The following is a 26912-nucleotide window of genomic DNA, read 5'->3' as shown; positions in this document are numbered from 1 at the left end:
CAGCACTCATACAGCCCCAGACCATGACACTCCCACCACCATGCTTGACTGTAGGCAAGACACACTGTCTTTGTACACCTCACCTGGTTGCCACCACACATGCTTAAAACCATCTGAACCAAACAAGTTTATCTTGGTCTCATCAGACCACAGAACATGGTTTCAGTAATCCATGTCCTTAGTCTGCTTGTCTTGCACAAACTGTTTGTGGGCATCACCTTTAGAAAAGGTTTCCTTCTGGGACAACAGCCATGCAGACCAATTTTATCCAGTGTGTGACGTATGCTCTGAGCACTGAAAGGCTGACCCCCCCACCCCTTCAACCTCTGCAGCAATGCTGGCAGCACTCACATGTCTATTTTCCAAAGACAGCCTCTGGATATGGCGCTGAGCACATGCACTCAACTTCTTTGGTCAACCATGGCGAGGCTTGTTCGGAATGGAACCCGTCTTGTTAAACTGCTGTATGGTCTTGGCCACCGTGCTGCAGCTCAGTTTCAGGATCTTATCAATCTTCTTATAGCCTAGGCCATCTTTATGTAGAGCATCAATTCTTTTTTTCAGATTCTCAGAGAGTTCTTTGCCATAAGATGCCATGTTGAACTTCCAGTAAACAGTATGAGAGAGTGAGCGTAATAAGACCAAATTTAACACACCTGCTCCCCATTCACACCTGAGACCTTGTAACGCTAACAAGTCACATGACACCGGGGAGGGAAAATGGCTATTGGACCCAATTTGGACATTTTCACTTAGGGGTGTACTCACTTTTGTTTCCAGCGGTTTAGACATTAATGGCTATGTGTTGAGTTATTTTGAGGGGACAGCCATACTCACACTGTTATACAAACTGTACACTCACTACTTTACTTTGTAGCAAAGTGTTATTTCTTTAGTGTCACATGAAGAGATATAATAAAATATTTATAAAAAAGTGAGGGGTGTACTCACTTTTGTGAGATACTGTATATACTCAGAGTGAGGAGTGATCTCACTTAAGCAAATACAGACCTGGATAAAGTCTTGCTATCTGGTAAGAGGCTTATTATGCTCATTTCGGAGGAGAGCACTTGGTGGTGACCACTTGCAGCACTAAGGAATTAGGAATGCATGCCCTGAATATCACCTCCATGAATTATACATTGGGACTGTCTTCTGTTTTTTGTTTGGACTTTGAACCTTACCATTTTTTCTTGAATGATGGCACTGATGATCTGAATTCAGTTAATATTTTTTCATACATTTTCTGAATGCACTCATTATGTATAATAGATGTATTTTACAATTTCACTATTTGCACTTTATGATGTTATGAATAACGACAGCGCAACATTTTTATTTTCTTTATTTTTGGTAAATATTAGTGTGCACAATATTGTGAGTGCAGCTGTCAACATACACTGAGTTTTTATAATTAATTTCACACTGAGCGCAGATAGTTCCTTTTTAGGTATGATAAAGTAAAGTTACAACAAAAATATCAGAATAATGATATCAGATAGTTGTTCAAGGTATGAATAAGTTGATGTAAGTCTGTTATTGAACAAGGATGATTTTTTTAAAAGAACGGTGTCCTGTTTTGACCAATTTGATGGATTAACATGAGAAGGAAAATGTACCTGTTCACCTTCCTATCACATAAAGAAGCTGTTGTTTGTGTGTGAACACAGGAAGTGTGGTTAGAAAGTTATGAGAATTCCAAGACAGAATTATGAACTTGAAATGATGTTATGTACTGCACGTGTTATGAATATAAAGTTCTAAGGAAAAAAAAGTAAGAAAATATGATGAAATTATATACAATCCTCTGGTATACATATATTCAAGAATGTATAACACTTTGTTTTTGTGTTTTCTTTTAGAAAGGATTATGTAAATGTGCTGGCTTAATGTAATCACAATTATTTTGAATATGTTTTCCAATTATGGTAAAATTAAGTGGTTATTCAGTTCCAATGTTCATATCTTTGTCAAATTCTTTGGCAAATTATATTTGAATGCAAAGTGCGCTCCTCCACCTTCCATTTGGGGATGCCCCACAGATGCTCAATAGTGTTAAGGTCTGGAGACATGCTTGGCCAGTCCATCACCTTTACCCTCAGCTTCTTTAGCAAGGCAGTGGCCATCTTGGAGGTGTGTTTGGGGTTTTTATTGTGTTGGAATACTGCCCTGCGGCCCAGGATGCCCCACAGATGCTCAATAGGGTTTAGGTCTGGAGACAAGCTTGGCCTCTTCTTTAGCAAAGCAGTGGCCATCTTGGAGGTATGTTTGTGGTTTTTATCATGTTGGAATACTGCCCTGTGACCCAGTCTCCGAAGGGAGGGGATCATGCTCTGCTTCGGTATTTCACAGTAAATGTTGGCATTCATGGTTCCCTCAATGAACTGTAGCTCCCCGGTGCCAGCAACACTTATGCAGCCCCAGACCATAACACTTCCACCACCATGCTTGACTGTAGGCAAGACATACTTGTCTTTGTACTCCTCACCTGGCTTCCGCCACACACGCTTGACACCATCTGAACTAAATAAGTTTATCTTGGTCTCATCAGACCACAGGACATGGTTTCAGTTATAGGAAAAGATATAATAAAATATTTACAAAAATGTGAGGGGTGTACTCACTTTTGTGAGATACTGTGTGTGTGAGTATATATATATATATATATATATATATATATATATATATATATATTATATATATAAAAATATATATATAAAAATATAGTATCTCACAAAAGTGAGTACACCCCTCACATTTTTGAAAATATTTTACTATTTTTTTCATGTAACAACACTGAAGGTATGACACTTTGTAAAGTAGTGATTGTACAGCTTGTATAACAGTGTAAATTTGCTGTCCCTTCAAAGTAACTCAACACACAGCCGTTAGTGTCTAGACCGGTGAAAATGTCCAAATTGGGCCCAAAGTGTCAATATTTTGTGTGGCCACCATTATTTTTCAGCACTGCCTTAACCCTCTTGAGCATAGAGTTCACCAGAGCTTCACAGGTTGCCACTGGAGTCCTCTTCCACTCCTCCATGATGACATCATGGAGCTGGGGGGTGTTAGAGACCTTGCACTCCTCCACCTTACATTTGAGGATGCCCCACAGATGCTCAATAGGGTTTAGGTCTGGAGACATGCTTGGCCTCTTCTTTAGCAAAGCAGTGGCCATCTTGGAGGTGTGTTTGGGGTTTTTATCATGTTGGAATACTGCCCTGTGACCCAGTCTCCGAAGGGAGGGGATCATGCTCTGCTTCAGTATGTCACAATACATGTTGCCATTCATGGTTCCCTCATTGAACTGTAGCTCCCCAGTGCCAGCAACATTTATGCAGACCCAGACCATGACACTCCCACCACCATGCTTGACTGTAGGCAAGACACACTTGTCTTTGTACTCCTCACCCGGTTGCCTCCACACACGCTTGACACCATCTGAACTAAATAAGTTTATCTTGGTCTCATCAGACAACAGGACATGGTTCCAGTAATCCATGTCCTTAGTTTGCTTGTCTTCAGCAAACTGTTTGCGGCCTTTCTTGAGCAAAATCTTTAGAAGAGGCTACCTTCTGGAACAACAGACATGCAGACCAATTTGATGCAGTGTGCGGTGTATGGTATGAGCACTGACAGGCTGAGCCCCCAACCCCTTCCACCTCTGCAGCAATGCTGGTAGCTCTCATACATCTATTTCCCAAAGACAACCTCTGGATGTGACGCTGAGCACATGCACTCAACTTCTTTGGTTGACCATGGCAAGGCCTGTTCTGAGTGGAACCTGTCCTGTTAAACCACTGTATGGTCTTGTCCACTGTGTTGCAGCTCAATTTCAGGGTCTTTGCAATCTTCTTATAGCCTAAGCTATCTTTATGTAGAGTAGGGATGAGCCGAACACCCCTTGGTTCGGTTCGCACCAGAACCTGCGAACGGACCGAAAGTTCACACGAACGTTAGAACCCCATTGACGTCTATGGGACTCGAACGTTCGAAATCAAAAGTGCTCATTTTAAAGGCTAATTTGCATGGTATTGTCCTAAAAAGGGTTTGGGGACCCGGGTCCTACCCCAGGGGACATGTATCAATGCAAAAAAAACTTTTAAAAACGGCCGTTTTTTCGGGAGCAGTGATTTTAATGATGCTTAAAGTAAAAAAAAAAAAAGTGAAATATTCCTTTAAATATCGTACCTGAGGGGTGTCTATAGTATGCCTGTAAAGTGACGCGTGTTTCCCGTGTTTAGAACAGTCCCTGCACCAAATGTCATTTTTAAAGGAAAAAATCTCATTTAAAACTGCTTGCGGGTTTAATGTAATGTCGGGTCCTGGCAATATGGATGAAAATCAGTGAGACAAACGGCATGGGTACCCCCCAGTCCATTACCAGGCCCTTTGGGTCTTGTATGGATATTAAGGGGAACCCCGCACCCAAATTAAAATAAGGAAAGGTGTGGGGCCACCAGGCCCTATATACTCTGAACAGCAGTATACAGGCTGTAGGTTTGTTGTTAAGTAGAATCTCTTTGTAATTTTGAACGGGTACATTTTTAACGTGTTTAGCTCCAGCCAAAAAATCTTTTTTAAGCTTTTTGGAAAACATAGGGAAGGGTTATCACCCCTGTGACATTTGTTTTGCTGTCTTTCCTCCTCTTCAGAAGATTTCACCTCACTTTTTGTCCCAATGGATTGGAAAGCATCAGTGGAAAGGAGAAATGTTTTTCCCATATTAACTCTTACAGGAGAGAATTTCCCTTCCTAGGGGTAGATTTATTCTCACTTCCTGTTGTCTCCTTCCGTTTGCAAGTAGGAGTCGTTTGTAAGTTAGTTGTTTGAAAGTAGGGTCCTGCCCTATATACTCAGCAGAAATTTGGGCCTTAGGTGTTGCTGTGGCCACAACACTGTAAGCCCTCACAGGGCTCTGCTGTGAAATATTAGATCAAGAATTGTAATTACATGCCCCTGTTGAACAGGAGCTGAAAAATTAGGCCTTAGGCACTGGTGCTGGTGCCACAACACTGCAACCCCTCACAGACACTCTAGTTGGAATGCAGGAACGAGCCCTGCTGCAAAGTATTGCATCAAAAATTGTAATTACACGCCCCTGTTAAACAGGGGCTGAAAAATTGTGCCTTAGGCACTGGTGGTGGCACCCAGAACCAAAAATGTTCTTACAAGGTATCAGCGTGATGATTGAGGAGGAAGAGGATAATTACTCAGGGATAGTCACTCAGCATCAGCATAGGCAGTCTTTGAAGGGATCTGAGATTTCAAAAAAAATTATTCGGTTACATCAGCATCAGGTGCTTGGTAGCTGGTGGTGATCCAAGACTCATTCATTTTTATGAAGGTCAGTCGATCGACCGAGTCAGTGGACAGACGCACCCTGTGATCGGTTACCACGCCTCCAGCAGCACTGAATGTGCGTTCCGAAAGAACGCTGGATGCAGGACAGGCCAGTAGCTCAATTGCATACTGTGCAAGCTCTGGCCAGTGATCCATCCTCAAGACCCAGTAACCCAGAGGATTTTCGGTGGGAAAGGTGTCCAAGTCTGATCTTGCCCCTAGGTATTCCTGCACCATGTAAAACAGACGCTGGCGATGGTTGCTGGAACCGATCATACCTTGGGGCTGCGGACCAAAAAATTGTCTGAACGCATCGGTCAGACGGCCACCTTCTCCACCGCTCCTTCTTTGACTGACCGAAGCCTCAGCAACACGTTGTCCAGAAACAGGAGTTTGTAACCTCCCAGTCTCTGGGAACGCATTGCACAGACCTTTCTGCAAGGCCTCCCGAAGATGTTTCATCCTCTGCTCCCTCTGCGATGGCAAGATATGGTCTGCAACCTTACCCTTGTAACGTGGATCAAGGAGGGTTGCCAGCCAGTATTGGTCCTTCTCCTTGATACCACGAATATGAGGATCCTTACGCAGGCTTTGCAGGATCAGGGAGGCCATGCAGCGTAGGTTTGCTGAGGCATTCGGTCCGGAGTCCTCTGGGTCACTAAGGACGACATGGTCCGCAGCCACCTCCTCCCAGCCACGTACAAGTCCATGTGTTTCTTGGGACTGATCCCTTAAAGACTGCTGCTGATGCTGAGTGCCAGGCTCCACCTCCATACTGACACAATCTTCCTCCTCCTCCTCCTCCTCTTCCTCCTCGTCCTCTTCCTGTGTGATCGGCGGGCACGCAGGAACACTGTCTGGATAAAGGGGGCCTTGAGAGCTAAGGAAGTCCTCCTCTTCCTGCCTCTGTTCTGCCTCAAGTGCCCTGTCCATTATTCCACGCAGCGTGTGCTCCAACAGGTGGACAAGGGGGACAGTGTCACTGATGCATGCACTGTCACTGCTCACCATCCTCGTGGCCTCCTCAAATGGTGACAGGACAGTGCATGCATCCCTGATCATGGCCCACTGGCGTGGGGAAAAAAAAACAAGCTCCCCTGACCCTGTCCTGGTGCCATAGTCGCACAGGTACTCATTGATGGCCCTCTGCTGCGTGTGCAGCCGCTGCAGCATGGCCAACGTTGAGTTCCACCTGGTGGGCATGTCACAGATTAGGCGGTTCTTGGGCAGGTTAAACTCCTTTTGGAGGTCCGTCAGCCGAGCACTGGCATTATATGACCGGCGGAAATGCACACAGACTTTCCTGGCCTGCCTCAAGACATCCTGTAAGCCCGGGTACCTGCCCAAGAACCGCTGCACCACCAAGTTAAGGACGTGAGCCAAACAGGGCACATGGGTCATTTGTCCCTGTTGGAGGGCAGAGAGGAGGTTGGTGCCATTGTCGCAAACCACCATTCCTGCCTTAAGTTGGCGTGGCGTCAACCACCTCTGAACCTGCCCCTGCAGAGCTGACAGAACCTCTGCCCCAGTGTGGCTCCTGTCCCCCAAGCACACCAGCTCAAGCACCGCATGGCATCTTTTGGCCTGCGTACTTGCGTAGCCCCTTGAACGACTACGGAGCACCGCTGGTTCCGAGGAAGAGGCCATGGAGGAAGAAGAAGAGGAGGGGGTGGAGGAGAGAGGTGTGTCACAATCATTAGCATTTTGGAGGCGTGGTGGCGGAACAACCTCCAACACTACTGCACCTTGTCCTGCATCCTTCCCAGCTGCCAGCAGAGTCACCCAATGCGCCGTGAAACTTAGGTAACGTCCCTGTCCATGCCTGCTGGACCATGAGTCAGCGGTAATATGCACCTTACCGCTGACCGCTCTGTCCAGCGAGGCATGGACATTGCCTTCCACATGCTGGTAGAGAGCCGGAATCGCCTTCCGTGAGAAAAAGTGGCGTTTGGGTACCTGCCACTGAGGAACCGCACATTCCACAAACTCACGGAAGGGGGCAGAGTCTACCAACTGAAAAGGCAGCAGTTGAAGTGCTAGCAATTTTGCCAAGCTAGCATTCAACCGTTGGGCATGTGGATGGCTGGGAGCAAACTTCTTTCGGCGGTGCAGCAGCTGGGGCAGGGAAATTTGCCTGGTACAATCTGACGTCGGTGTACCAAAATCAGATTGCCCACAAGTACGTGGCTGTGACACACCTAATTCTACACCTTCATTCCTCTCAGTGCAGGTCTCAGAGAGGACTGAAGGTCTAGTGGGGTTGGAAATCTCAGCTGATGAGGAGCAAGCAGAGGTCCTCTTTGTTCTTTGGTGTGGGTCTTTTAGATACGCTTGCCAACGAACTGCATGGCAGGTCAACATATGTCTGGTCAAGCATGTGGTACCCAAGCGGGAGATGTTTTGGCCACGCGAGATACGCTTGAGACATATGTTGCAAATAGCAGCGGTGCGATCTGATGCACTCGTCTCAAAAAAGGCCCACACCAAAGAACTTTTTGAATAACGCGCAGAGACTGCAGCGCCCTGCACATGTGGAGCTTTGGGGTGTGATGCAGTCAATGTGTTGCCCTTAGGCTGGCCCCTGGAGGGCATCCTGTCTCGTTGGTGATGTGCCGCCTCCTCCTCCTCCTCCTCTCTCCTATCAGGCACCCACGTTGAGTCAGTGACCTCATCATCCCCTCCCTCCTTATCACTGGAGCAAACCTGGCAGTATGCTGCAGCAGGGGGAGCATGACTGCCAGATTGCTGTCCTTCTTGGGCACCCCCTCTGTCCGTGCTCGTGTTACTGCCTTCATCGAGCTCAGTATCATCATCAGAGCCTTCCAAACGCTGGGCATCCTCCTGGAGCATGTACCCAACACTGTGGTCAAACAGTTCGAGGGACTCCTCAGGAGGACATGGTGGGGCTAGGGAAGGAGTCACTGATGACATTGAGCCGAGGGAAGAGGCCGCTGCTTTGCCAGACAAAGTACCCTGGGCATGGGTGAGAGAGGATGAGGAGGATGAGGACGGCTTGGTCATCCACTCGACCAAGTCTTCCGCATGTTGCGGCTCAACATGGCCAGCTGCCGAAAAAAAGGCCAAGCGTGTCCCATGGCCACGTGCTGATGAGGATGCACCGTCTCCACGACCAGCACTAGACACAGAGCCTGCTTGCCCTCACTTATTGGCTTGTGACTGTCTGCCTCTCCTTCTTGGCCTTCCAGACATACTAATGGCCTGTAGCTGCACTAAGCTGGGATATATATATATATATATGTACTGATACTGCAGCTAGCAAAATCAACTGCCTGCCTGTAGTATGAGAACACCACCAACCTTCTACAGGTAGCTTTAGCTGAACACTGTGAGGTGGACGCACCCCACTAACTTGTAGGTTTAGCAGAACACTGTGAGCAGGACGCACTGCTGTAAATAGTATAGCTGCCTGACTGTGGTACTAATAGGATCAAAAGAACAGCAGCAATTTTCTTCAGGTAGCTGTATTTACTGTAACAAGACAAGCCTGCCTGTCAGTAAGAAGATAACAGAAACGGATCTAGCTGAACACTGTGAGCAGGACGCACCCCACTAGCTTGTAGGTTTAGCTGAACACTGTGAGGTGGACGCACCCCACTAACTTGTAGGTTTAGCTGAACACTGTGAGCAGGACGCACCCCACTAACTTGTAGGTTTAGCAGAACACTGTGAGCAGGACGCACTGCACTAACTGTAAATAGTCTAGCTGTCTGACTGTGGTACTAATAGGATCAAAAGAACATCAGTAATTTTCTTTAAAATACTGTAACAAGACAAGCCTGCCTGTCAGTAAGAAGATAACAGGAACGGATCTAGCTGAACACTGTGAGCAGGACGCACCCCACTAGCTTGTAGGTTTAGCTGAACACTGTGAGGTGGACGCACCCCACTAACTTGTAGGTTTAGCTGAACACTGTGAGCAGGACGCACCCCACTAACTTGTAGGTTTAGCAGAACACTGTGAGCAGGACACACTGCACTAACTGTAAATAGTCTAGCTGCCTGACTGTGGTACTAATAGGATCAAAAGAACACCAGCAATTTTCTTCAGGTAGCTGTATTTACTGTAACAAGACAAGCCTGCCTGTCAGTAAGAAGATAACAGAAATGGATCTAGCTGAACACTGTGAGCAGGACGCACCCCACTAGCTTGTAGGTTTAGCTGAACACTGTGAGGTGGACGCACCCCACTAACTTGTAGGTTTAGCTGAACACTGTGAGCAGGACGCACCCCACTAACTTGTAGGTTTAGCAGAACACTGTGAGCAGGACACACTGCACTAACTGTAAATAGTCTAGCTGTCTGACTGTGGTACTAATAGGATCAAAAGAACATCAGTAATTTTCTTTAAAATACTGTAACAAGACAAGCCTGCCTGTCAGTAAGAAGATAACAGGAACGGATCTAGCTGAACACTGTGAGCAGGACGCACCCCACTAGCTTGTAGGTTTAGCTGAACACTGTGAGGTGGACGCACCCCACTAACTTGTAGGTTTAGCTGAACACTGTGAGCAGGACGCACCCCACTAACTTGTAGGTTTAGCAGAACACTGTGAGCAGGACGCACTGCACTAACTGTAAATAGTCTAGCTGCCTGACTGTGGTACTAATAGGATCAAAAGAACACCAGCAATTTTCTTCAGGTAGCTGTATTTACTGTAACAAGACAAGCCTGCCTGTCAGTAAGAAGATAACAGAAACGGATCTAGCTGAACACTGTGAGCAGGACGCACCCCACTAGCTTGTAGGTTTAGCTGAACACTGTGAGGTGGACGCACCCCACTAACTTGTAGGTTTAGCTGAACACTGTGAGCAGGACGCACCCCACTTACTTGTAGGTTTAGCAGAACACTGTGGGCAGGACGCACTGCACTAACTGTAAATAGTCTAGCTGCCTGACTGTGGTACTAATAGGATCAAAAGAACACCAGTAATTTTCTTCAAAATACTGTAACAAGACAAGCCTGCCTGTCAGTAGGAATATAACAGGAACGGATCTAGCTGAACACTGTGAGGAGGATGCACTGCACTAAATGTAAATAGTCTAGAAGATAACAGGAACGGATCTAGCTAAACTGAATACAGTGTATATATATATATATATATATATGCAACACCTGGGATGCATATATATACACAATACACTTTAAGTGCAGCTAACTGACTGACTGTCCTGCCTAATCTAGCTAACTCAAATGAAATGACACTGTCTCTCTCTCTCTCTAAGCACACCGGAACACACTGCACAGGGCCGCCGTGCAGGCGGCCTTATATAGTGTGGGGCGTGTACTAAATCCCCTGAGCCATAATTGGCCAAAGCCTCCTTGGCTTTGGCCAATTATGGCTCTCTGTTAAGGCGGCGCTGTGATTGGCCAAGCATGCGGGTCATAGTGCATGCTTGGCCAATCATCAGCAAGCAATGCACTGCGATGCCGCAGTGAATTATGGGCCGTGACGCGCCACACGAATTTGACGCGAACGGCCCATATCGTTCGCAATTCGGCGAACGATCGAACAGCCGATGTTCGAGTCGAACATGGGTTCGACTCGAACACGAAGCTCATCCCTAATGTAGAGCAACAATTCTTTTTTTCAGATCCTCAGTTCTTTGCCATGAGGTCCCATGTTGAACTTCCAGTGACCAGTATGAGAGAGTGAGAGCAATAACACCAAATTTATCATGCCTGCTCCCCATTCACACCCGAGACCTTGTAAAACTAATGAGTCACATGACACTGGGGAAGGAAAATGGCTAATTGGGCCCAATTTGGACATTTTCACTTAGGGGTGTACTCACTTTTGTTGCCAGCGGTTTAGACATTAACCCCCCTGGCGGTATTCCCGAGTCTGGCTCGGGTTGGATTTTTCATACCAAAAGCGGTAACCCCGAGCCAGACTCGGGCTTGCATCGCAGGATCCAGGAAGAGCATACTTACCTTGTCCCCTGGTTCCTGCGATGTCTCCCCGCTGTGATCGGCGAGCCGCTGTGTCTCGCTCGATTCACAGTGCCGAGCTCCGTTCCCTGCGAGCGTTGCGACGCACGGGGACGGAGTTCGGCGGTAAATTCAAAAGTGAAACACACAGTATAGATACAGCATACTGTAATCTTACAGATTACAGTACTGTATCAAATAACTACACATCCCCTTTGTCCCTAGTGGTCTGCCCAGTGTCCTGCATGCAGTTTTATATATATAAAACTGTTCTTTCTGCCAGGAAACTGGAGATTGTCCATAGCAACCAAAACTGTCTCTTTACATCAAAAGTGGTTTTAGACCAGCTAGAAAAAAGCGATAATAAATTAGAATCACTCGCAGAATTGAGCGATAGTGATTTGTGAGGAGATCCGTCATCAAACACTAAAAGTAACAAAAGCTAAAATTCTGCAACTGAGCAAATTTCAGTGTTTTTGATTTGATTACATTATTGAATAATTTTTATTATTATTATATTATTATTTGTTATAATTATTTATAGTTATTTATTATATTATAATTTTTTATTTCGTTTTTCAAACTTTATCATACCCGGGATGTCTACTAGACTCTTGTTTGGACAGATTCAAGTGAACTATTCCTAAGAATTACAGGCCTACAATATAAAACGCCAAATTTCTGTGCAAAATAATTGTACCGCTTTCAGCACCTAAAATCAGAAATAATCATACCGCCAGGGAGGTTAATGGCTGTGTGTTGAGTTATTTTGATGGAATAGTACATTTACACTGTTATACAAGCTGTACACTCATTACTTTACATTGTAGCAAAGTGTCATTTCTTCAGTGTTGTCATATGAAAAGATAAAATAAAATATTTACAAAAATGTGAGGGTGTACTCATTTTTGTGGGATAAATTATATTGTCAAAAGTATTGGGACACCTTTACATGCACATGAAATTTAATGGCATCCCAGTCTTCATCCCTAGGGTTCAATATTTAGTTGGCCCACCCTTTGCAGCTAAAAAAAAAAAAACAGCTTCAACTCTTCTGGGAAGGCTGTCCACAAGGTTTAGAAATGTGTCTATGGGAATGTTTGACCATTCTTCCAAAAGTGCATTTGTGAGGTCAGGCACAGATTTCAGACCAGAAAGCTTGGCTTGCAGTCTCCACTCTAATTCATCCCAAAGGTGTTCTATTGGGTTGAGGTCAGGACTCATGTCATGTTCCTCCACCCCAAACTCACTCATCCATATCTTTATGGACCTTGCTTTGTGCACCCATAGACACACTCTCAAATCTTGTGGACAGACTTCCCAGAATAGTTGAAGCTGTTATGGTTGCAAAGGGTGGGCCAACTCAATATTGAACCCTATGGACTAAGACGGGGATGCCATTAAAGTTCATGTGCATGTAAAGGCAGGTGTCCCAATACGTTTGACAGTATAGTGTGTGTGTGTGTATATATATATATATATATATATATATATATATATATATATATATATATATATAGTATATACATATACACACACACTATATATTGGCTTATATAACCTTTGTAACCTTTGGTTCTATAGGGGATCAAATACAGCTTTTGGGAAACTCTGTGAGTGATACTGTATGTTTTTTTTTTAGATTGAGATAAGATGCAGTTACACCACAACTGCAATAATACTTAATGTAGCCTAAATGGTTGGGATAAAAAAACATTTTTCTATAAAAATAAAACCTAAGGTTCTGATAATAACTTATAATTTTATTTGTTGACATACTCATTGTGCCACTTGTACACACTCTGCTAGAATAGATGCCACCTGCAACCAGCTATTTTATAATTTTTTAACTGGCTATTTTTTTTTCCTTTTTTGTTTATATACTTTTAGTTTTCTAAGCCAAGAAGTATGCTTAGACTCTGAATAAATGTGTTTGTTCCCATTCTGGGTACAGTGGTAAGCTTATCCACTCAAGGACCGGGCCTTTTCTTTTCAGACTTGGTGTTTACAAGTTAAAATCATTTTCTTTTTGCTAGAAAATTACTTAGAACCCCCAAACATTATATACAGTATATATTTTTAAAACACCCTAGTGAATAAAATGGTGGTCATTGCAATACTTTTTGTCACACCGTATTTGCGCAGTGGTCTTACAAGCGCACTTTTTTGGAAAAACTACACTTTTTTGAATAAAAAATAAAACAACAGTAAAGTTAGCCTATTTTTTTTTTTTATATTGTGAAAGATAATTTTATGCGTGAAGCAATTCTTACCTTCATTTTAGAAGTTGTTATCACCCCACATGGAAAAGCAATATTCCTAGTGGTCAATTTATTAGACTGAGGCGAAACTGTTCGAGGGTAGAGGATTATATAGAACAAGGGGCCCTGATGATGAAAACGTTTAAAGATAAAGAATATCCAAGTGAGTTAATTAATGAAGCTTTCCTGTCCAATATGAACCCTCTCCCCAGAAAGAAAGTCCCTAGAGATGAATCAAATAATAACCATACAGTGAGGTTTGTTACCTTTAACTATAAATTTAAATCTGTTTCCAAAATAATAAAAAAAATTACATTTTGTTGTTGGATCAACGCTTAGCCAGGAATTACCAGAGGTTCCTCAAGTTACCTTCCAGAGAGCTCGAACCTTAAAAAATGTCTTGGGACCCAGTAAAATATTTAATAAGCCAACTAGATCTTCTTTGGATAGCAGATCCTATCTTACTGACAGGAAAGGCATTTTTCAGTGCAAAAAAAGAGGATGCCTTGACCTGCCAATTTATTACCCACGCGACGAAGACAATTACTACCAATCTAGGGAAAAACTATGAAATCAGGCAGTTCATAACATGTTCTACTGATTTTGTGATTTATGTCCTTCGGTGCCCGTGTGGCCTTTTCTATATGGATCGTACTATTCGTGCATTACGTGCAAGAATAGGCGACCACCATAGATTCATTGCCAAGGGTTGTGATGAGCACAGTGTTCCCCGACATTTTAAACATTTTCACAATAAAGATATCAAATGCCTGGAGGTTTTTGTGATAGAAACTATCCCCAAAGGAACACTCACTACAAACAAGAGATTTTCCCTTTTATGCAAAAGAGAAGTGTTCTGGATATACATGTTCGACTCACTTGCCCCTAAAGGGTTAAACGAAGAAATAGAAACGTGCAGTTTTGTATAGTGTTTTTCATTTTGATTTCATCATTTTTCTCAGAGTATGTAAGTATGAGACTGAGGATATATATATTTTTTTATCTTTATTTTTATGTTTACCTGTGATTTTATTATTATAGATTATTTATTTAGATTTCTTACAAAATTAGACATATGTATACATAAAATTATATTTTCTAGTAGGCATGGGATGTGTACATGAGATTTGCACTGTTTATATGTTTATTTGTATATCCCCTGAGCAATGAGGGGTTAACGTTGTGGCTAGTCTTATCCCGCCCCCTAGCCTGGCCAAATTGTACCCGCCCTTTTAGATTATTTAAACCCTCTTAGTTGCCTTTATTCCTTGACTATGACAAAGCGCCGGTGCGCGAAACGCATTGTCAAGGCAACTTTAATCCTACACTGGAGTACTGATCCAGACATCATCATTATCACCCATCATGGGACTTCCACATCCTGGCAATCTCTGACAGCTTTGCACAGCTTGCTATAGCCCTTCCAGCTTGTCAGCCCACTTTCCCCAGCAGGCCAGACATTCCCACAGTACATGCCATCACATTGGAATGCATTGCATCTGAAGGTTTGATCGTCAGCTGTTTCACTAGCTGGGGTACAGCATCGGTCTTTCCCCCTCCCTCGAGTCAGTGTCTCAGCTGGTGTGACGTCACTGACACTCATGAGCTCCTTCCCAGCAACCCGCAGTGTGAGGCTGCAGCGTCTATCCCTCTGCATGTGGGATCTCCATCTGCATGCCGGTGAGCTGACTCCCTTGAGATCACATCTGTTCCCAGCAGAAACACAGATGTCTGCCCTATCTTCCATCTACTGACCTCTCCCTCCCTCCCTTCACTGTGGTTGAATAGCTCTGGAGTAGGGATGAGCCAAACACCCCCCTGTTCGGTTCGCACCAGAACTTGCGAACTGGCAAAAAATTTGTTTGAACACGCGAACATCGTTAAAGTCTATGGGACAAGAACATGAATAATCAAAAGTGCTAATTTTAAAGGCTTATATGCAAGTTATTGTCATAAAAAGTGTTTGGGGACCTGGGTCCTGCCCCAGGGGACAAGGATCAATGCAAAAAAAAGTTTCAAAAATGTCTGTTTTTTCGGGAGCAGTAATTTTAATAATGCTTAAAGTGAAACAATAAAAGTGTAATATCCCTTTAAATTTCGTACCTGGGGGGTGTCTATAGTATGCCTGTAAAGGGGCGCATGTTTTCCGTGTTTAGAACAGTCTGACAGCAAAATGACATTTCAAAGGAAAAAAAGTCATTTAAAACTACTCGCGGCTATTAATGAATTGCCGGTCCGACAATACACATAAAAGTTCATTGATAAAAACGGCATGGGAATTCCTCACAGGGGAACCCCGAACCAAAATTAAAAAAAAAAAATGACGTGGGGGTCCCCCTAAATTCCATACCAGGCCCTTCAGGTCTGGTATGGATATTAAGGGGAACCCCGGCCAAAATTTTTTTAAAAAATGGCGTGGGGTCCCCCTCAAAATCTATACCAGACCCCTCAGGTCTGGTATGGATTTTAAGGGGAACCCCGCGCCAAAATTTTTAAAAAAATGGCGTGGGGTCCCCCTAAAAATCCATACCAGATCCATATCCGAGCACGCAACCTGGCAGGCCGCAGGAAAAGAGGGGGGGAGGAGAGAGCGCCCCCCCTCCTGAAACGTACCAGGCCACATGCCCTCAACATTGGGAGGGTGCTTTGGGGTAGCCCAAAACACCAAACACCTTAAATTTTGGCTGGGGGTTCCCCTTAATATCCATACCAGACCTGAAGGGCCTGGTATGGAATTTAGGGGGACCCCCACATCATTTTTTTAAAAATTTTGGTTCGGGGTTCCCCTGTGGGGAATTCAATGCCGTTTTTATCAATGAACTTTTATGTGTATTGTCGGACCGGCAATTCATTAATAGCCGCGAGTAGTTTAAATTACTTTTTTCCTTTGAAATGTCATTTTGCTGTCAGATTGTTCTAAACATGGGAAACATGCGCCCCTTTACAGGCATACTATAGACACTCCCCAGGTATGAAATTTAAAGGGATATTACACTTTTATTGTTTCACTTTAAGCATTATTAAAATCACTGCTCCTGAAAAAACCCCATAGACTTTTAAAGGGTGTTCCGCGGCATTCGAATTTGCCGCAAACACCCCAAATTGGTCACTGTTCGGCGAACTTGCAAACAGCCAATGTTCGAGTCGAACATGAGTTCGACTCGAACTCAAAGCTCATCCCTACTCTGGAGAGACTTCAGTTTAGCTCCTTGTTGCTCAGTGGATCGGCCGGAGACAGTGTAATCCCCCCTCCCCCTTCTATGTTTTATTTTACTACAAATGAACAGTACTGTAGCTCAATATCAGCTGTTTTTTTAATAAACTCATTCATTGTTTATATAATTTTTTATTCATTGCGTGACTGCTTTCTTAACCCTCTAAGCGCTGGTTTCTTATGTTTTTATTGCTTGAACCATTTCTATCAGTGATTTTTCTTTCCAGCCGCACGGTCTACAGACCCTCATCCATTGACTTTTATTCCCTTCCATGAATTTACATTCCCTTATTTTTGACCGTTCCACAGGTTCCCACAATATTGCTCTGGGATTTTTGTTATTTTTTATATTGTAGAATATCAACAAGCCCTTGTGACATATTTTATGTGAGCTGGACCCATTAATTAAAAGTTCATCTAGCTACCTATATCACAGCAGTAGCTGTATGTAAGATGGTACTAAGCAAAGCTACTGACATTATTCTGGACCATAATTTAACTGTAATGGTCTCACACTCAGTTCATCAATCTTGGAAAGTGTAAGAACAAAATCTCTGTCTATGTCCAGACTGCACAAGTAAGAACTGACTTTGCTAGCCCCCCCCCCCCACACACACACACACACACACACACACACACACATCACCATAAGCGGATGTACTGTATTTTGTTCCATTTTTTTATCTTCATGATTTTCAGGATGAAATTTGTCAGCTGGTAGAATATTATGTATGTAATTGTAGAGAAATTAACTAAGGCTGAATGACTGTTTATTATATAATAAAAAATTCTCAATTAGAGGGAAAAGATATATATTGCAATGTTTGGGGAATGTAGCCAGATTGCAGGACACAAGCTTTCTTTTTTTATTGGTTTTGAAATATTACAAAGCCAAGGCTCTTAAAACATAGAAGTGATGTAAAACCAACATATGACAATAGGAAAACAAAATAGACACGATCCATGCTACACAACACCACAGATAATCACATGAGAACAGATTAAAGCAAAACTGTTGTAACAGTGAACATCAAGTAAAAGTTCATAAATCAGACTTTGTGACCTGAACTCCACTCTATCCAAGGCCACCAGAATGTTAGGAATGTTGAGTAAGAATTATTACTATTAGCAAAGACATCTGGGACCTCTGTTTCTTTACTTTTATAGTTCTGGCCATTATGAGAACATGTGTAATGACTGTGCGGAATTATTTTGGCCATTGATCCACTCCAAGGTTGAGGAGCACGAGCGAAGGGGTAATGGGAGTTAAGATATCTGTAATATCTGATAAAACATGAGAATTTTTCTGCCAGAAGCTAGTCAGACACTTACATGACCACAGTATATGGTACAAAGAACGCATTTGTCTGCATTCCCATCAGCACGCAGGGGAGCCACTGAAAGTGAAAGCAGATAAACATACTGGGGCAAAATACAGAGATATTGGGGGTCATTTACTATAACTCCAGGAAGTACTGGGCACTATGGCAAATAATAGCACCCATTTTAGCCAAATGGAAACAAAACCGGCGAATTTGCGCATGAAAATTAGTGATATAGGCGGGGAACAACCATTTGTAAATTCTAAAATGCCGCTAATTAGCGCTTCCGCGTATATATAAATGCCAATTCTTGTCAAGTTGTTATAGAGCACTGTACTGTAGCCATGATCCATGTATGTGAAAGAAACATTTTTATCAGAGATGTGCTCTAGTTCCCGTGCATCTATTGATTTATATTGCAATTAGTATTCCTAGGTTTTTTTTCCTTCTTTTGCTAAGAAATGCAGTTCTGAATGATTATTACATAGTAATGTCTGCTATTCTGTAAAGTTACATGTATTAATCATTTAGGTTACCTATTTGTTGTATGTTGTTTTTTTCATGTTTTTGATATATTATTTTTTAATTTAGTTGACCATAAAGCAGTAATTAATTATGTTCATTCTTTAATAATACTACACTATTATGCAGGTCTTGTACTTAGCACAATGACTTAGTGGTCTGCTTGGATATCTCCACACCACTCATGGTATGAGTTCAAACAACAGCCAACCTACCATCCACCAGCTGTGTTTATTTTTTTCAGTGCACAAGTGAATTAAAATAAACAAACAAAGAAATGTAAACTGCCCTTTAGCTAGTGTGTGGTGTTTGGAATGTCACATCATAATATAATTGAATACTTACATACCATTGCATGCATTTAAAGAGTTAATACAATAAAATCATTTACATTAAAGTGCATTGGCTAGGTGGCATCACCTATTTTCAGTATATATATATATATATATATATATATATTTGTGTTGCTTTGGCTAACTGACATTCTCCTTTTCCCACCAATGCAATCTTTTAGGATTTTTCTGTGGGATTTGAACCCATGAGTCTTTCAATACCTGAATGTTTGAAGGTAGAGGTGTTAACTGCTAGCCTATTGGGCTGAGCACAACTATACATACAAAATACTTTTACTAGTGTTTGATGTGTTATATACTATACAATAAAGTTTATCAAATGTAAACTGCTTGTAAGCTAGTGTGTGGTGTTTGGAGATTCACACCATAATATTAGTGAATACTTACATACCATTGCAAGCATTTGAAGAGTTAATACAATAATATCAACCACATTAAGGTGTATTGGCTACTTGGCATTCACTGTATGCTGCTTTGGCTAATTGGCTAACAGTAATTCTCCTTTTCTCCACCAATAGCAATCTTTTAGGATTCTTCTGTGGGATTTGAACCCATGAGTCTTTCCTTGTCAAAAGAAGTTTATTGAGTATACAATGTTATAAAGATACATAAAGTAAGTTTACAAGGATCTATAAAGTAAGCTCATTGTTTTACAGTAGGGTTTATATAGGTAAATATCATGAAATTTCAAATATTAAACATTGGGTTCACGTAAACCTAAATTAAAGATATATATCATTTCCTTAGTTACTTTTGTAGGTATTTAAATGATTTATACCTACTATACATATTGTTTACAAGTAGAGTGTATATAGGTCAAATAAATTCTGATAATGAGCTTTAATCGTAAGGTGGAGAAAAGGAAAGAGAAAGAAGAAAAAGGGTTGAAAGGTAGAGGTATGGTCCACAAGGTTGTCCCGCTCGTCAGTTTATTATTCTTTTTAGTTCTCTTTGAAGCCTTAGAATGGGTGTCTCTGTAAGTCATTTAATCTGTTACCATGGCAACAGGACAGAGTCATTGAAATTTGATAGGAACTGTTGTTTTATCCAAGGGTGCCAAAGTTTTTCAAATTTTGGAATTTGATTTTGATCGATGGCTACCATCTTAGCATGGGACATTGTATTATTCATTCTGTGAATTGTTTCTGCTAGTACCAATGTAGGAGATTTCCATGCCTTGGCCACTGTTTGTTTTGCAGCCGTTATTAGTTGGATCATAAGTTTGAATTGAGAGAGTGTTAACCATTCCGGTTTTAGATTAAGTAAAGTTAAATATGGATCTGGTTGTATTATCTTTTTAAATATTTTAGATGCAATCACGAAAACTTCCTTCCAGAAGGTTTGGATTACTGGGCACGTCCACCATATGTGTAAATATGTGCCTATTTCTGGGCATCCTCGAAAACAAAGAGCTGAGGTATTAGGTGAATAATTTGCCACTCTAGCGGGTACAAGGTACCAGCAAGTTAGGACTTTATAATTTGTCTCCAGTGCTAAGATGTTGGGTGAAGATGACTTAGATGTGAGCCATATGTTAGACCAGTCCGTGTCTTCTAAAGTTCGTCCCAGGTCCTCCTCCCACCTCTGAACGTAAGAGGGTCTATTAAGATTTACTACTCCATATAATTGATTATAAAGTGATGAAATTGTACCTTTAGCAAGTGGATCTTTTGTACAGATTGATTCAAAAATGGATAATTGGGATAATGGTGTATCCCCCTTTAGGAATGGTGTATAGAAATTTTTGATTTGGAGATATCTAAATATCTCAGAGTTTGGTAGATCATATTTTTCTCTAAGCGATGAGAATGAAAGGAATGATTTAGATGCTATGAAGTCATTTAGTGTCTGAATGCCTGATGTTGTCCAAGCTTTAAAAGAATTTGGGTAGATCCATGCCGGATAAAAGGCCGGATTTCTGATAAAAGAAAGGAGAGGATTGTGTGGAGATTGTAACTGATATTTGGTTTTTAGTTTATCCCAGAGAGATAAGAAGTGTTTAGTTATGGGATTATGAATTTTAAAGCGGTCTTTAGGATCAAGCCATAATAAATTTGATATTAATAGAGGGTCATTTTCTGAAGCCTCTATAAATACCCATAATGGGATTTCCTGTTTTGCATGGTATTTGGACAGACTGGCCAAATGTGCTGCTCTGTAGTAGTTAGTAAAATTAGGGTATCCCAGGCCTCCTTTATTTTTGGGAAGATGTAGTGTGTGTATAGGTATACGTGGTTTAGAAGAGCCCCATATAAACGAAGTTGCTCTTTTTTGTACTATTCTCAAAAAATAGGAAGGAATTGGAATAGGGAGGACTCTGAATAGATAAAGCAATTTGGGTAGAATAGTCATTTTGATTGCATTAATTTTCCCTATCCAGGATAAAGGAAGTTGCGACCATTGTTTTATTAGATTTGTGATCTGTCTTAATACAGGAGGATAATTGGTTGAGAATAAGTCAGAATGAGATGCTGTTAAATGAATTCCAAGATATGGGATTGATTTTCCTGCCCATGTGAATGGGAATGCAGCCTTAGCCGGGATCAATTCCATGTTTGTGAGTGAAATATTAAGCACTAGGCATTTCTTAGGATTAATCATAAGGCCGGATAGGGCTGCAAATCCATCAAGAGCTGGTATTAAGTTAGGACCAGAGACCTGTGGTGATGATAGAAAAAGTAATATATCGTCTGCAAATATACATAATTTGTGTGTAATACCTCCTACTTCAATGCCAGTTATAGTTTGGTTTGTTCTGATGTATTGGGCCATGGGTTCGAGTATAAGGGCAAATAATAAGGGAGATAATGGGCAACCCTGTCGGGTACCTCTTTCGATATTAAAGGCTTCAGATTTGTATCCAGCATATTTTATATAGGCTTTGGGTTTATTATATAATGCTTTGATCCATGTTAAAAAGTGGGGTCCAAAACCCCATTTTTGTAATGAATATTGCATATATTGCCAGGATACTGTGTCAAATGCCCTCTTAATATCGAGAGATAGAAAACATAAAGGGATTTTCCGTTTTTTAGCAATATGTGCCAATAACACTGCCCTGCGTATACCATCGCCTGCCTGTCTATTTGGCATGAAGCCTACTTGATCTCTATGTATTAATTTTCCTATAATGCTATTGAGGCGTTTTGCTATTATTTTTGCTAATAATTTAATATCGAGGTTTAACAGAGAGATAGGCCGATAATTCACACAGGAAGTATCATCAGAAAGGGGTTTTGGGATCATACAAACAATTGCCATTAGTGTTTCTTGCCGAAAAGAATGTCCATCTAGAAGTTTGTTAAAAGTTTCAGTGAGAATGGGAGAGAGTATTTCTGAGAATGTTTTATAGTATAAAGCCGAGTAGCCGTCTGGGCCTGGTCTTTTGTTAAGTTTTAGGTCTTTTATGGCGTTAGCAACTTCATCTATAGTTATAGGCTCATCCAAACTGCTTTTTTGATTCTGAGATAACTCAGGTAAGTTTATTTTTGAGAAGAAGGATTCAGCTTCTGTAGGATTAAATTCATTGTTTGTCTTGTATAAAGTTGCGAGATGTGAGTGAAATTTATGGACTATTTTAACTGGATTACAAGTGTAAACATTTTTTGATAATTTCAAACGTATTGGTTTGAAAGATTTGTTAGTTGAATTTAATGCCCGAGCCAAATATGTACCAGGTTTGTTTGTATTCATGTAGAAATTGTGTTTGGAGCGTTTGAGGGATTTATCAACTGACTCAGTGAGAAATAGATCATATTCCAATCTAGATTTTTCCAGATGAGATTTTGTACTCTGAGATGGATTATCTTGAAATGATATGTAGGCTGCATTAAAATTGAGCTCTAGTTTTTTTGCTAGATTTTTGCGTTCCCGTTTAAATAGTGCCATTTGTCTTTGTATTGTACCACGCAAGACAGGCTTATGAGCTTCCCACAGTGTTATTGGGGAGATGTCTGTTGTATTATTAATTGATATGTATTCCTTTAAAGCTTGTTCAATGGCCATCTGATGTAGTGGGTGTTTGAGCATTATGTCCGGTAAGTACCACGTTGGGTCATGCGCTTTTGGTATGGCTGAGGCTATAGTAGTGTATACTGCATTATGGTCAGACCACGGAATCGGAAATATATCTGATGCAATAATTTCTGGTATCATTCCTATTGTTAGAAAAATATGATCTATTCTGGTGAAGGTTTGATGAGGGTGCGAGAAATAAGTGAATTTCTTTTTCATTGGGTTACTTTCTCTCCATGAATCTACCAGATTGTATTTGGAAAGAAGTTGAGAAAAAGGTAATCTAGAGGTTATTTTGGATGGTGTAAAAGGTGATTTATCTAGAAATGGGAGGAGGACCTGGTTCGAATCCCCACACATTATCACTGTTCCTATTTTGTGTGTATTAATCACTTGTAATATATGTGAGAGGAATGGTGTAGGTTGTTTGTTAGGAGCGTAGTAGGAAATCACAGTGATTGCTGTATCCATTATATAACCCATGAGTATCAGGTATCTACCTTCTGGGTCTTTAATTTCTGATGATAAGGTGAATGGTGTGGATCGGTGAAATGCAATTAGAGTTCCCCTTTGCTTGGTACAGGCAGAAGCCGTGTAAATTTGTTGATAAAAAGGAGAAATATATTTTGGAGTAGAATCTTTGGTGAAGTGTGTTTCTTGGAGGCATACTATGTGAGCCTTCTTGTTATGGAAAGTACGGAAGGCTTTGGTCCTTTTTTGAGGGACATTTATTCCCTGAACATTCAGGGAAAGTATATTCAGTGGTGCCATGGCAATAGATCAAATAGTTTTGACTTACTTTTTGTTATGCAGAGCTGACTGCGCAGATCAACCTGTGTGGACTGAAGAGATGAATAGATAGAAAAGAAACCAGTGAATTCTGGAGTAAAGAGTAAACAAAAAACATATGAGATTAAATGATACATTGTATAAATTATTTTTTGCAAGTAATCACAATTTACCCGTGAAAGAGAGTAAATATCTCTCTCAGGGGAATAAGTGCCTTCGTCACACTCCCACATAATATGATTGGGAGAATGAGGAGGGCTAATGGGGGTACACGGATCTACCGCTTACAGGAGAGAAGTGCTATGTCAAAAGACATCAAAATGATGTTTCATTAATTGGAGTTCAGAATATAGTTTTTGTTGAAATTATTTATTCCAGGGTGGTTGTATATGGTTAGTCTTGCCCTAGGCTAAATAATTCAGTTAGAAAGGTACTGTTAATAACTTTGGTATTGATGAAGATAGTTTGAATTATTTTGGGATTTTAACCATTTTAGAGTAAACAATTACATATTTTATTCATATGCAACTGTTTAGATATGTTAACTCATAAAATTGAGGTTGTATTGCTTCAGATTAGAATAAACAAAAACATAATTCTAGGAACTAGTTAGATAATAATATATTTGTTTTAAGAAAAGAAAGAAAAAGCTTCCATTACTTCTGGATTATTGAACATATTTGTCCTAAAAAGTAATAAATCTATTATTACCTGATAATATATAACTGAACAAGAATTTCCTTATTTCACTTATATATTCTAAGGCTATATGAATCAGAAGTAATAAGAAATATAACTGGAATGTAACATGATCCCACACAGTGTGTGACTATCAGAATGCAGTTACATTCAGTTATAAATATAGGTTTTTTATAGAGAACCATCTCTTAGTATAATAAATGAAGAGATATCAGGAATTAGGATGTCAGTCCATTGAATCTTCTTGGTCCATGGATGATGTGGCATAACGGCCTCTTTTGTGAGAATGATGATTCCCATTTTGTTCTGAAATTTTCTGGGTGCTGCCTGAAGGTGAAGATGATGCCATTCTTCTACGTGTGGGAGAGTTGCTGCTTGTGGGTTCTGTCAGATTTAATTTTAAAAGGGTTTGTTGTAGTTCATCTGCTGATCTGCTTCTGTAAATTGTACCTTGGTAGTTAAATCTGACTGAAAAGGGGAAGCCCCATTGATACATAATGTTGTGGCGTTGCAGTTCCATTAGTTGGGGTTTCATGGATCGTCTTTTAGTAATAGTAAGTTGGGATAGGTCAGCAAAAATTTGATAATTGTGTCCTTGAAAATTAAGTTCCTTTTTTTCTCTTGCAGCAATTAGTATTTGTTCTTTCGTTCTGTAATAATGAAATTTTGTGATTATATCACGTGGGGGTCCATCTTTCTTTTTGGCTGTGAGGGCTCTGTGTACTCTGTCCAGTTCTAAACGTTCAATAGGGATATCTGGCTTTAGTTCTTGTAATAGAGCAGTAATAGTAGATTGCAGGTCTGTCACAGTTTCAGGTATTCCCCTTATGCGCAAGTTTGAACGTCTGGCTCTATTTTCGTAATCTTCGAGCTTAGTTTGAAGTATTAAATTCTCTTTTTTTAATTGTTCCAATTCTGTTATATTTTCTTGGGTTGTAATTTCAATTTCATCCATTTTTATTTCTAAGGCTGCGGTGCGGTTTCCCAGCTCTCTTATTTCTTTGGTTAGGCTTTTTGTTATTTGGTCTGAGGTTTGTTTTAAAGCCTTATGAAGCATCTTTTCAAATTGTAATAATATTTCTGGGGATACTGAGGAGGCTTGTGGAGAAGTTTGTGAGAGGATTTGTTCTGTATCTGACTCAAATGGAGAGTCTTGCTGTGACATTTTCTGTCTGTGAGAGCGCCCTGATGCTGTATCTTGTGAGGTGACTGGAGCTGCTTCAGCTGCAGTGAGTGCCTGTGAGCTCTTTGTGAGGTGATTTTTATTTCTGCCACAGTTTCCTCCCAGTACCATATTTCCTGCCCAAACTTTCACAGTTTGTTCCCTGGGGCAAAAAGGTTCAAATGGGTACCTTTTGAGCCTGCAGGCTCCGCTTTGTCCTTCTCTTCTCTCCTCAGCGGTGTGGAGCTCTAACAATGCATGTCTGCTCTGCTAGGCTCCGCCTCCTGCCCCCCACCCATGAGTCTTTCAATACCTGAAATTTTGAAGATAGAGATGCTAACTGCTAGCCTATTGGGCTGAGCACAATTACACATACAAAATACTTTTACTAGTGTTTGATGGTTTATATACCAAACAATAAAGTTTATCAAATGTAAACTGCTTGTTAGCTAGTGTATGGTGTTTTGGAGATTCACACCATAATATTAGTGAAGACTTATTTATTTTTATTTAAGGTACTTCTATAGTGCCGTCAATTTACGCAGTACTTTACATATACATTATACACTCACATGGGCCCCTACCCTCAAGGAGCTTACAATCTAAGGTCCCTAACTCACATTCATATACTAGGGCCAATTTAGACAGAAGCCAATTAACCTACCAGCATGTCTTTGGAGTGTGGGAGGAAACCGGAGTACCCGGAGGAAACCCACGCAGGCACAGGGAGAACATGCAAACTCCAGGCAGGTAGTCTTGTGGTGTGGTTGGGAATATGAACCAGCGACCCTTTTTACTGCTAGGTAGGGATGAGCCGAACACCCCCCTGTTCGGTTCGCACCAGAACATGTGAACAGGAAAAAAGTTTGTTCGAGCACGCAAACACCATTAAAGTCTATGGGGGTCATTTACTATAGTGCCAGGAAGTACTGGGCACTATGGCAAATAATAGCTCCCATTTTAGCCAAATAAAATTTCAACAGGCGAATGTGTGAATGAAAAATTAGTGCTATTAGTGAGAAACACATGTTAGTAAATTCTAAGCTGGCTCTAATTAGCGCTTCTGCGTATATGCAAATGCCAATTCCTACCAATTCCTACCAAGTTGTTATATAGTACTGCACTGTAACCATGATCCATGTATGTGAAAGAAACCTTTTTATGTGAGATGTGCTCTACCTCGTGTGCATCTATTGATGTATGTTGCAATTAGTATTCCTAGTTTTTTTCTTCCTTTGCTAACTAATGCAGTTATGAATGATTATTACATAGTAATGTCTG

This window comes from Aquarana catesbeiana, linkage group LG05, assembly GCF_042186555.1.
Source record: "Aquarana catesbeiana isolate 2022-GZ linkage group LG05, ASM4218655v1, whole genome shotgun sequence".
In the NCBI taxonomy this organism is placed as follows: domain Eukaryota; kingdom Metazoa; phylum Chordata; class Amphibia; order Anura; family Ranidae; genus Aquarana; species Aquarana catesbeiana.
Note: the sequence above shows the minus strand (reverse complement) of the source record.